At 42.4% G+C, this 11,464-nt stretch overlaps 1 pseudogene; it reads left to right on the top strand.

The window, feature by feature from the left end:
- Positions 1–6,906: 6,906 nt before the first annotated feature.
- On the top strand, positions 6,907–11,254 carry LOC115725867 (annotated as a pseudogene).
- The last annotated feature ends 210 nt before the right edge of the window (positions 11,255–11,464 follow it).

The raw sequence follows: 11,464 nt of genomic DNA, 5'->3' as shown, positions 1-11,464 counted from the left end.
AAAATTTCCCACGAATAACTATTTTCGTCTCAAATGTTTGCAACGAAAGGCTATTTTCGTCGCAGTAAATTGCAACGAAATGATGTTCATCGCAGTAAATTTGCGACGAACATCATTTTCGTCGCAACATTGGCAACGAAAAATTTTTTCGTTGCAAAATTTCCGACGAAAAATCTATCTCGTCGCAAAAATTTGACACGAAATGCTTTTCGTGTCAAATTTTTGCGATGAAAGGCGATTTTCGTCGCAAAAATTTGCGACGAACTTCATTTTCGTCGCAACATTGGCAACGAAAAATTTTTTCGTTGCAAAATTTCAGACGAAAAATCTATGTCATCATAAAATTTCCCACGAAATGCTCTTTTCGTGTCAAATGTTTGCGACGAAAGGCGATTTTCGTCGCAAATTTTGCAACGAAAATACCATTTCGTGGCAAAAAAAAGAGGGCTAAGTCCCAATTAGGTCACTCTCCCAGCTTCTCCAATCTCTCTTTGTTGTTGTCGCGCGTCTCCTCCCCAACTCCTCTTTGTCCCGTGTCTATCTCTCGCTCTGTCCCCTCCACGCCGATCTTCGCCTCGTCGCTGCCACCCTCCCCTTAGGCCCTCATCTCGCCGCCTCCCTCACCTCGCCTCCTCTTGCCACCTCGGCTCGCCTCCTCACCTCATCTCCTTGGGTCGCCTCCTTCAAGCTCTCTCGCCCTCACCGCTCGATCTCCTTCGTTGCTCGCCGCTCGCCATTCGTCACTCGGTTTTGGTGTTGTGGGTCCACTTTGCTGCACACGAAAACCGGGTAATTTCTTGTTGCGGCATTCAATCTGAAAATTTTTCGATCCTTTCCCTTCCTTTTCGGATCTGCTCGTGCCTAAAACCGGGTAATCTCCTTGGGTCGCCTCCTTCAAGCTCTGTCGCCCTCGCCGCTCGATCTCCTTCGTTGCTCGCCGCTCGGTTTTGGTGTTGTGGGTCTACTCTGCTGCACACGAAAACCAGGTATCGTGTTGCGACATTCAATCTAAAAATTTTTCAATCGTTTCCCTTCTTTTTGAGATCCGCCTGTGACGATGAGTTCTCACTTGAGTCGGATCCGGTGGCTACTTTGGGATGGATGTATAGGCATTATGTTCTTGAAATCTGTTGCTCTTCTTTCTATTCGCCGCATTGTTCGAGCTTGAGGTGAAAGCTTTTGCTCTGGTGATATCAATTTTGTGTCGTGAATTAGCATGCGACTACCGACAAAAAAAAAAAAACGGATCTCCATTACTGGGTTTTCATTTTCGAATTTGCTCTTGTTCATAGGTTTTCTGTCAATTTTGGTATGCGGAGCGCTCTAAATAGGACTCGAGAATTGGTCCCAAGTTCCTTAATGCTACCGTTGTTGGCTCAGTAGATCTATAACATCGTGATGTTTGCAGTTTATAAAAATGGTATTTGTTACGCTAAGAGCTGATTGAATGATGTTGCAAATACATTGGGATTCAAATTTACAAATTTTGCATTAAAAGACGAATTCCTTTTAGTCGAAAGCACCGCGCTTTTGCCCAATGCAATTTTTGATACATTCTATTTGTTGAAGCTGATGCGATCAATGATGGTGTTAAAGCATGGTTTACAATGAAAGAGTGAAGTTGTACATACATAGAATGGACCACCGCTTCGTGAAAAATTAGTTGCAGCATGCACAGAAGGTCAATGAGCATCTCAGCTTTGAATTGCCTTCATTTCATCTTGTGATAATGGTCATTTTTTTATAGCAAATTTTCCTTCCATTTTCCCATGTGCCTGCTAAATGGTTATCATTTTCTGCTTGTTCTTGTATTCTTTTGTACATTTATCTAGTACTTAATGATTTTTCCTTGTGCCCCAAAAAAGTTTGTGGGAGTGTTGGCTGCATAGCTGCCTGTCTTGAGTCAGAGATTGAATCGGAAGGAAGAGCTGCTTACTATATAGGAGTGCCAATTGTGATATATGTTCATCTAAATCTGACCATTGAAGAGGTAAAACACAGGTTTCAATCTTGGTATCTATAGCTTATGAGATAAATAATTTCTTTCAATTTTTTAAATTATTTACATAATGACTAAATAACGAAGGTACTATCGATTTGATTGTATTCATTCTATGTGAGAGAGATATTGTTAGCCCTATTCAAGGACTCTCTTTGATCGAAGGGCTTGTTTGGTAAAAACCAAACAAAAGATAGGCAAGTATATAATGTCATGTAATATGCTCCTCTTTATTGTTCATCGAATCCGATGACTACAAGATTTCAATAGGTTCCTTTGGTGTCAGAGCTTCGTATTTATTAGAGGCGATAGCAAGTTCCTTACGCTTCTCACTTACTCTCCGAAACAAAATGGTAAGCTTCATGATGTACGTCATTATGTGTCCTTAATACATGTTCTTATTTTTTTTTATGTTTGTCTAACCTTTTTAATCGCCAGCATAAGCGTGGAGGTCACATCCGTGGTACATCTTCACAAGGAAGACCAGGCGCTTCCCATTCACCTTTGCCTTCCTCTAGCTCGTCCCCGGCCTTTTCCCCTAGCTCGTCCCCGGTCCTTTCCTCGGGCTCGTCCCCGGCCCTTTCCTCTCACTCTCAACCACTACATGCTGAAGGACCCATCCGACTTGAATCTACTTCAATTCCACGTGCTTCTGTTCCACCTTCTTCAGTGGAACACTCACATGATGGGGGAAGCACACCCGAAGAAGATAGCCAGACCGTGATAAGGCCATTTGGAGATTCGTAAGTACTTTTTTTTTACGGTCATCCATTTGTTTGGTTTTACATATGGATGTGAATTGCATTGTCCTTGTTTGCAGATTCGACGACGCTCTGCGGGTGGTGCGGGTACTTAATAAAATTGTGAATAACTATTGGAGGGGGTCGTGGATTAGTTATAGTGCCGCTCCAAGACAAGTGAAGGATTTGTGGTGGAATGAGTTCAAGGTAAGTTTTGTTCTTTTGTTTTCTCACAAACTAAGCTTGACATAAATGAAATCAGTTGTTTTCCCATTGATTACAGAGAAAGTTCGGATGGGAGGAATCGGATGAGGATGAAATTAGAAGGATTTTTAAGAAAAAAGCTGGTGATCACATTCGCAATGTGATGAATAGAGCAAAGACACAAAACGTGAAGCCAGAGTTTATCACCGGTGACGATTGGGCGGAAATGAAGACAAGTTGGGAAAGTGAAAAAAATAAGGGAAGGAGTGAACGCAACAAGAAGAATCGAGCTTCTTGTTCTTCGAAAGGGTCCGCGACGTATGCTTTGGGGGCTCCATCAATGTTGCGGAGCATAGAAAAAGGATGGTAAGTTCTAATAAATATGTGGTCAGTTAATTTAAGTTAATTTAATTGCTCATTTGTGTTTCAATTTTGTAGGCACATGAATTGGGGATGGAGCCGACGTATTTCGCTACATTTGAGCGAACATTTCAAAAAAAAGATAAGACATGGACTAACAACCGAGCGAAATGTATTAAGGTATGTAAGGTTATGTACTTTTGACTTTATGGAAACACGGTTTGAAAACCATGAATGCATTCAATGTTTATGGTAGTTAGATATATGCAGTTATTTAATTTTCATATCTATTTTGTTGATGTAGGAAAAATATGATGAGCTGTTAATGAGTACGGCTAGTGGTGGTGAAAGTGGGAGTGCGGATGAACTTTCAGCAACTGACGAACAGGCATTGTGGATGAAGGCAATGGGTGGGAAAATATATGGCCCGGGATCCATGTCAAGGGTGTGCACAGGAAAGGCGGCTAGGAGTTCGTCCTCCAGTATGGCTGCTTCAAAGAGGACACGTATGGAGGACGAAATGACCCAACCGAGACATTTGCTTGAAGAGAAGGATGAAGAGATTAAATTGGTCAAAGACCAACTTGCACAGAAAGATGAGCAAATCAAACAGATGGACGAGCGACATAAATCCTTCGAGTGTCAAATGCGCTCTCAGATGCAAATGGTCATGCAACACCTCCATCTAAATGACGAACGGGTTCCTCCCGTACCTCCCACTAATGAAAGAGGTGATGAGCAAAATGATGGGCGACACAATGAGGACGAGATTTCTGATGATGATGAATTAATTAGAAGTCTTATCAATGGTTAAACAAGAAGGTGGAGGAAGGAGGTGGAGATGAAGACATGGTACACGATCAATTTAAATTTCTGAAGAAGGTATTTTGTTTTTTTATAAGTTAGGATTTTAATTTTTCTCTCCTTTAAGCCTAAATTTTACTTTGTGAAGTCGGGTAGCACTTGATCTTAAAGTTTGGTGTTTTATTTTGAATCAACGATATATGCTGGTAGTGGATATTTTATGGCCTTTAGCCAGGGAGAGGGCAATTCTCGCTAGTGATTGTGAGTTCCCAACCATGGGTTTGGGACGTACTTGATGGGATGTACTTGATGGAATTGTACCTAATGTTGTGGACTTTCATTTCTGCATTTCAAACTCGAGCGCGATTTAGCTTAGATTGAAAATTTTACCTTGGTTATTTGTTTGTTTGATTACTTAATTTTTTTTTCTTGCAGATGATTACCAAATTTTTTGAAGATTACCCCGAGCATCGGCTGAAGTTTTTTTCTTTATTCTGCGCCATTATTGCACACTGTTTCCCTGCGTTAATTAGACTGTCAACTCGGGTACATCTATGAAACTAATCTATTTATGCTTCCTTTTTCTCAAGTGTTCTGAGAATATCATGTTTCTCATGTGCTCTATTGATGGACTTATGATTGATGTGAATGCCTTTGGTTTGCTTTAGCAACGACTTTATGTTCGGATTGATATGCATACTTGTTGAAATTTTCCAGTTCTTTGTAGGTCAAATTGACGATTATGATCGAGGATCCGAGCGATGTTGAGTGAAGGAGACTTTTTGGGGATCAAAGACCCCGATGCCCCTACATTTTGCTTTTTGCCTCGTCAAGACTCCTTTTGAGTTATCACAATGCACTTGTATGATTAGAGCACTAGGAGATCTCCTAGTTTCTTGTAATTGAAACAGATCAATGTATCTTATATTATATTATTATAATATTTACATCTTATTACTTGCTTAATTAATGGTAACTATAAATTTTAGAATTAATTTTTCTTTTAATTAGATTTAAATTCGGAAATAAAAAATTAAAAAATTTCGTTGCTAAATTCATCGCTAAAGAATAAATAAAAAATCGTATATCGGTCACTAATAAGCGACGGAAAGCGAAGTACGTCGAAAATTTGGAATTTTGCGACGAAAATTTCGCCACAATTGGTCGCTAATGTGTTTTGCCAGGAATTTTGCGACGATAGCAAATTTCGTCGCAAATTTGCGACAACCCATTTTCGTCTCAAAATTCGTTGCAAATTTGCGACGAATTACTATTTGTCGCAAATTTGCAACGAATAACGTCTTCGTCGCAAATTTGCGACGAATAGCGTCTTCGTCGCAAATTTGCGACAACCGATTTTCGCATCAAAATTTGTTGCAAATTTGCGACGAAGAGGCTGTTCGTCGCAAATTTGCGACAACCCATTTTCCTCTCAAAATTTGTTGCAAATTTGCGACGAAAATTGTGTTCGTCGCAAATTTGCGACCACCAATTTTTGTCTCAAAATTCGTTGCAAATTTGCAACGAATTACCCTTCATCACAAATTTGCGACGAAAATTGTATTCGTCGCAAATTTGCGACAACCAATTTTCGTCTCAAAATTCGTTGCAAATTTGCGACGAATTACCCTTCGTCGCAAAGTTGCGACGAATAGGGTCGCCGTCGCAAATTTGCGACGAACACAATTTTCATCGCAAAATTCGTCACAAATTTGCTACGAATTACTCTTCGTCGCAAATTTGCAACGAACCCAACTTCTGTTGCAAATTTGCGATAACCCGAGGTTCGTCGCAAAATTCGTCAGAAATTTGCGACGAATATGCAAATTTCCGTCGCAAATTTTGCGACGCCGTATTAGCGACGAAAGTTTATGTCGTCGCAAAATTCGTTGCAACACACATTAGCGACGAATTTTGGCAAAATTTTCGTCGTAAAATTAGTCGCAAAAGGCGTGTTTTTTTGTAGTGATAGAAGGTAACCTGGCAATTCTTATCCCGACATAAAAAGGAACAAGAAATAAAAGGTAATATGGAAAAACAAAAGGTAATATGAGCATTCTTAACCCGACCAGTAATGAAGGGTATTGAAAGCACTGATGTCTTCATTCTCTCTCCTTTAACTAATATGTGCGCAATATCTAGCTAAAATACACTACAAGTGCCAAAACTTGTGTACGGCGCTCACTTTAATACCAAAACAGAAACAAGCAACCTTGGAACTGGCCTCGATGGCCAATGAATGACATTGCACCAACGATTAACAAATCACTAAAGAATGAACGTGAACGTGTCAAGATGCAAACTAACTCAGAACTGAAATAAATTCTTTAAAACAACTATATCTATCAAACATCCGCATTGAAATGAATTACAATAAAAGCGATCAAGATTTAAAAAAAGAAAAGAAAATTATGACCACGATCAAAAGTATACCTAACGGTAGATGACGGGTCGGAATTAGAACATGAGGATTCTAGCCGGAACTAGAACGTGATCATACGATGAATCATGCCCGGTTCTTAGTTTGAGCTTGCAAAAGCACTCTGGGGTTTATACACTTGGATCAATTCAACAAACCGTCAGTAGCCTCTGGCAATTGAATTAATCATAAGTTCAGATTTTTTGTCTAGCAACCACCAAGAGTAGCAGCCGGCCAACGACCGGCCAGCCACGAATTGCGTACAAAAGGTTTGATTCTCGAAGAATCTCTAATCCGAGATTCATTTGGTCTGATCGAAGAACCAAGTGCTGTAGATGCTGTAGCGATCTCTTCAAAATCCCAACGCATTCTGGCAAAGAATGACTGCATACTCGCCACTTTCCCGCGACCGTGCTCTCATCTTCCCCGTGCATACTTTGGCTAACTACTCCCACCTATTTCAAGATCCATACATACTCAATTTGGCTCTGTACAGGCACCTCTTGTACACGTTCCCATTTCAAAATCCTTGAGAACACTATCAACTTTATCCAAATCATATCCAACCCCAAAAACCATGGAGTTAGGACTACCTCATGCCTTCGTGGGGTTAAGACTGAAGGGATTTATCGGAACCGAATCAGACGATCACACAAAGAATTGAGAAAAATTAGAAAGACGCACGAGATTACCCAGGTTCACCCCAAGATTAGGGCTACGTCCTGCAAAGAGATTTCACTATATTTTTTCGGTTTACAGCCAATTCAACTCAATACAATGATAAAACCGAACAAAGTATATATGCCCAAAAAACGGGCTAAAAAATCTAAAACTTCTTAATTCCACTATACGGGCTAGCTTAAATAAAAGCCCAAACCCGTAGAGGTTTCGAGGGCGCTGCCCCCGAACCCCCGCCCGCTCACCGGCGAATGGGGTAGCCCGTCCGTTGACCGGGTAGCGGAACCCCCGTCGGGAGGCGCTGCCCCCGAACCCCCGCATCCCGCGCGTAGAGGTCGTATGTCGTTGGGTAACACTTCGGTTTCCCTAAGCTCACGTGGGCTCATCATACATGGTGTGAGAAACAAGGGTTTCCCTAACACTTCGGTTTCCCTAACACTTCGGTTTCCCTAAGCTCACGTGGGCTAAAAAATCTAAAATTTGCACGGTGTGAGAAACAAGGGTCCCTGAAGTATTCACCAACTCCAACAAAGACCACCCACAATGTTGGAGTTGTGAATCCTAGCTCATCATACATGTGGTGTCACGCCGTTTATCGGACTGATTTAGAGGACATTCGCCGCTGAGAGTCTGTTTCATTCGATGCAAACAAGCTCCGTTCGGTGCAAATATGTTATACCAGACCTATGATGTAATGCAGAGAAATGTAACAAAGATGGGAAAGTAGGACTAAGCTAAGCAGGTGTTTTTGTTTAGGGACTCGATTGCATCGCCACCAGCAAATTGGATTCCAAGCTTTCTCACGAAGAAAAAGTCTTTTTGAGTGAAAATTTAGGTGCCAATGAAGTGGAGCATCAAGTTTGTGCTTTGCCTCCTCTGCAAGAGGGACTGGCTCTTACCTCTTTATTTTCAGTATATTACATCTATTGTTTTCATCTTCCCCTATCTGTTCATCATTGTCTGTTTTACTCAGGATCGCGCCACATGTAACGTCTCTGGACATGACAAGACAAGACAAAGGAGATGTTGGTCGGGGCAGAGTACAGCGTGAAGGAACGCTCGGCGGCGAAATAGACAAAGGAGGTTGTCGTCTTGGATGGCCGAGAAGTAGTCTAGGCCGGAAGCCCTTTTTCGGTTGGTAAAGATTACACAATGATTAGAAAAAAATGTTTCAGGGCTTGGGGGTCCAGTTTGAATCTACTAGAAATCTGTCTGGGCGTGTTTGTGTTATTTTCGGTGTCTCGGCTGCTGAAATTGCTGTCCGTCTCTGGGAGTTTTATATTTGAATCAGAGAAAAAAAAAATTTTGAAAGATGGGTTTTTGTTTTTGTTGAAAAAATTCGATTTTGCAGAGGAATCTCCTGGGCAACCAAGGACAAAGTCCAACAGGCCAACTATTTCGGCTCCCTGACCCAGGCATCCACCATTCGTGTTGGGTCGTACGGTGGAGAAGAGATTTATGCTCCCTTCAAGAGCCTCCTCCCCATGGTAATCACCTTGATCAATCATCACCAATCCATCGATTTTGCCGAGTTTTGTCAATTTGATTTGGAATTTGACAATGCGTTAATGGATTCAGGTCAACCCGGATGATGCTGTGTTTGGGGGTTGGGACATCAGTAACATGAACTTGACCGATGCCATGGCCAGAGCCAGAGTGTTCGATATTGATCTTCAGAAACTGCTTCGGCCTAACATGGAGCACATTGTCCCGCTCCCCGGGATCTATGACCCAGACTTCATCGCGGCCAACCAGCGGTCGCGTGCCAACAACGGGATCAAGAGCTCCAAGAAGGAGCAGGTCCAGCAAATCATCAAGGACATGAGGTAAATAATGCCTCTCGGGGTGCCGCCCAATTTCAATCATATACTAGTACAGACATAGACAGATAATGTCGTACGCTGTAGATCTTAAAACGGTCATTTTTATACCGGTTTCTGTTCAGTTGAAAGTGAAGATAGTAATCGGAATCATGGTGATTTGGAGTTAGAATTTCTGTGATGCTGAGTGAGTTAATGATTCTACTGCTTTTCATGTGGGGGGTTCTAAATTTTTCAATTTGAATGGGGAGTTTAAGGAGAAAAACAAGGTGGACAAGGTGGTGGTGGTGTGGACAGCCAACACGGAGAGATACAACAACGTTGTGGTGGGTCTGAACGACACAATGGAGAACTTAATGAATTCAGTGGACAAGGAGGAGTCCAAGATTTCGCCGTCCACTTTCTATGCAATTGCTTGTGTGCTCGAGAACATCCCCTTCATCAATGGAAGCCCACAAAACACCTTCGTTCCCAGTAATTTACCAGAGGGACAGATTCTGGCAGCGGTGATCGGAGATGACTGATTTTGTTTGGTGTGAATTTGATTTTGTCACAGGAGTTATTGCCTTGGCCGTCCAGAGGAACAGTTTGATTGGAGGGGGGATGGCTTCAAGAGTGACCAAACCAAGATGAAATCTGTTCTGGTTGATTTCCTGGTTGGGGCTGGGATCAAGGTACACAGCATTATTTATCTTCTATCAATCCGTTAGATTTGATCTTATGCCAATTTGGGAGAAAATAAAAACACACTAACAAAATGTGGTCATTGAACAGCCGACTTCGATCGTGAGATACAACCATCTTGGCAACAACAACGGGGATGAATCTCTCTGCCCCTCAGACATTCCGGTCCAAGGAGATCTCAAAGAGCAATGTGGTCGATGACATGGTCTCCAGCAATGCCATTCTGTACGAGCCCGCCGACCACCCGGACCACATTGTAGTCATCAAGGTATGGCCATTTCCGTCTCCTCCTCTTTTGTGTGTGAAAGTTCTTTTCGACGGTCACCACAAACGTGCTTGATGACTGGAGCTTTCAAAAAAAAAATGTCAATCTAAAAGCACCGGATTTGCTCTAGTGTTTGTTGAGATAGATGGAGCAGGTCATGATCTCAATGTGCATACAAGTTCAATTGAGATTCTGTCAAAATTACTTTGAATAAAACTCTGGAGCGTTATACATCACTTGCAAACTTAACTAAACTCGAGATGGTCAAGATTATTTGGACAAAGAAAACTGCATGCATCAAAATGGAACCAAATTTAGCAGTCTTATTTGTCTATGTCCTTTTCTGTCGTGTTCTGTCAGTCCGGCACGAGCGGTGCGGTGATGGAAATCGTGTTGTTTTGTTGTCCGCATGCAGTATGTGCCATACGTTGGGGACAGCAAGCGGGCAATGGATGAGTACTCCTCGGAGATATTCATGGGAGGCAAGAACACCATCGTCCTCCACGACATGTGCGAGGACTCCCTCTCGGCTGCCCCGATCATCCTCGATTTGGTCCTCCTTGCCGAGCTCAGCACTCGGATCCAGCTCAAGGCCGAAGGCGAGGTACGCTAATTCTTTCAAATCCAATGCATTCTTGTTCTCGTTTTCTTCCTTCTTTTGTCTTAGCACTGCTATCGTGTCATCCAAATTCGCCAAAATTGGTCAGCTTCTGAATCCGACCATGCGTGTGGGCTGTGACGCCAAGACAAAATTTTGATTTTTGCAGGGCGAATTCCATTCATTCCACCCAGTTGCAACCATCCTTGGCTACCTCACCAAGGCCCCTCTTGTAAGCTCATCTCCTCTTGTTTGTGCTTATCGCGTGGTGATCCAACCACAGAGAATGTGATTACCGGCTGTTGCTCGGAACAGGTCCTGCCTGGCGCGCCCGTGGTGAATGTGCTGGCGAAGCAGAGGGCGATGCTCGAGAACATAATGAGGGCCTGCGTACCCCGGAGAACAACATGATCTCGGAGTACGAGTGAAGAGCTCGCTCGCAACCCTGCCCGCCCGCTCTCTGGCTCCAGAAAACGCTTGCTTTTTTTTTTCCCTCCCCTACAAAATAAAGTCTGATTATGTTAGCTGTGAAGATTGTCGTTCGGTCGATGCTGGAAAAATTGCCGCCTCGCTCCGATGATTTTTCCATTCGGTCCCATCTCTATATATATAGTTTCATGGTAAGGCTGTTTATGAAGGTATTCGCCACGCGCAAAGCAGGTTTATTCTGCTGCTTTTGTAGACGAAGTTGGAAATTGAAATGTCTTTCGATGCAAAGCTTGCGCGCATTCTATTTTCGCAGAAACCTCTGATCGTTTCAATGCGGAGAAAGATCAGGAGAGTTTTTCTTAACATCCCAAGTGCGAGTTGTTTCTCATTACATTTCCAAATTCCATGTATCTTTTCACATAAGAATAGAAGAACCAGCAAAGATTGTCCATGAATCCTACGGT

This window comes from Rhodamnia argentea, chromosome 5, assembly GCF_020921035.1.
Source record: "Rhodamnia argentea isolate NSW1041297 chromosome 5, ASM2092103v1, whole genome shotgun sequence".
Lineage (NCBI taxonomy): Eukaryota > Viridiplantae > Streptophyta > Magnoliopsida > Myrtales > Myrtaceae > Rhodamnia > Rhodamnia argentea.
This window is presented reverse-complemented; position numbering and strand designations above follow the sequence as displayed.